Below are 1,819 nucleotides of genomic sequence, written 5' to 3'. Positions count from 1 at the left end.
CCATTTGGGAAAAGAAATCTAAAAAGTAATATCATCAAGTAGCTTCAAAAACACATGATCCGTCCATGGATGAATGGGTAAACAACCTACAAGCTGATTTTCAACAAAAGGGCCAAAGTAATTCAACAGGGATAAACTAGTCTTTTCAACAAATGGTGCTGAAAAATCTGAATATCTGTAAGAAAAAAAGTTAATCTTAGCTGTTACCTCACATCACACAAAAAATAACTCAAGATGTATCACAGACCTAAACATAAAAGTTAAAACTATAAAACTTCTGGAAGAAAACAGGAGAATATCTTTCTGACCTTGGTAGGCAAAGATTTCTTAGGTGGGACGCAAAAAACACTAACTATACAGGGAAAAAACTGGAAATCTGAACTTTATCAAAATTAAAGAGTTCCACTCTTTGAAATTCACTGTCAAAGAAATGAAAAGGAAAGCCATAGACTGGGAGAAAATATTTGCAATATTTATATTCAACAAAGGACTTGTAAAGTTCAGTAAGAACTCTTAAAGTTCACTAAGAAATTAAACAACACCTCCTACACACACAATGGGCAAAAGATTTGCACAGGCATTTCAGAAAAATATACAAATGACCAATAAGCACACCAAAAAATGCTTATTTGAGGAGATGCAAATTGAAACCACAGTGAAGTACCTCTACACATTCATTTAAATAACTAAAATTTAAAAGACTGATGTACTAAAATTGGAATGATACAGAGATTAGCACAGCCCCTGTGAAAGGATGGCATGCAAATTTGGGAAGCGTTCCATATTTTTTGACCATAACATTTGTGAAATAACATTTGAAGAATTCTGTTGGTTTTTAACACAAAATTTAAGAAAATAAAAATGAAAGATTTCAAGTCTACAACTTTACACTTCACTAAATATCTACACTTTACACTAAATAGCATTTGGTTCATATTTAGATATTTCTATAGTTAAAACTACTAGTATTTTCAATCTTCCGGTAATATTAAAGTATCACCTTTGTACATCACTTATCATGAACTTTTTAACTTTTTTTTTTTGGAAAAAAAGAAGCATTTTTTTAACAAGTGTTTTTCGGAATTCATGTGTGTACTACATATATTCAGTATATTTATTATATATAGTACATATATATTTATTAAAATAACCTATAACTAACTCTAGCATAAATATGTATATTTATTATAGATTATATATAATATATAGATCATAACTTTTTAATTAAAGTTGAATTATATATTTTTATTTATTACATATACATATATAATAAATAAAAGACTGACAAAATCAAGTGTTGGTGGGAACATGAAGTAACTGGAACTCTTGTACATTGTTCATGGGAATCCAAAATAGTACAACCACTTTGGGAAAGAACTTGATAGTTTCCTATTAAGTTAAACATATACTTACAGTATAACCCAACAATTCCACCCCTTGATATTTACCCAAGAGAAATAAAATACATGTATACACACATACACACACACACACAGAAACTTGTTCATAACAGCTTTATTCATAATACTCTGAATCTAGAAACAATTCAAATATTCATCAATAGGTAAAATGAATAAACAAATTGTGGAATATCCATACAGTGAAATACTACTAGAAATAAGAAAAATGAACTATGAACACAAATCTCATGGAGGAATATTAAAATCAAACTGAACAAAAGAAATCAGACACAAAAAATTGCGTACTACATGCATTAATTTCCTAGAGCTGCTGTGAAAAATTACCACAACCTTGGTGGCTTAAAACAACAGAAATTTATTCTCTCAGAGTTCTGAATGCCAGAAGACTGAAATCGAGA

The 1,819-nt window shown here is 29.4% G+C and overlaps 1 pseudogene; it reads left to right on the top strand.

Moving 5' to 3' along the window:
• The first annotated feature begins 689 nt into the window (after window positions 1–689).
• On the top strand, window positions 690–789 carry LOC113610902 (uncharacterized; annotated as a pseudogene).
• Window positions 790–1,819: the final 1,030 nt, after the last annotated feature.

The sequence above is a fragment of the Aethalodelphis obliquidens genome, unplaced genomic scaffold (assembly GCF_003676395.1).
Source record: "Aethalodelphis obliquidens isolate GAN/ISIS:26980383/991018 unplaced genomic scaffold, ASM367639v1 scaffold65, whole genome shotgun sequence".
Classification (NCBI taxonomy): domain Eukaryota; kingdom Metazoa; phylum Chordata; class Mammalia; order Artiodactyla; family Delphinidae; genus Aethalodelphis; species Aethalodelphis obliquidens.
Note: the sequence above shows the minus strand (reverse complement) of the source record. Positions and strands in the feature narration are given on the sequence as shown.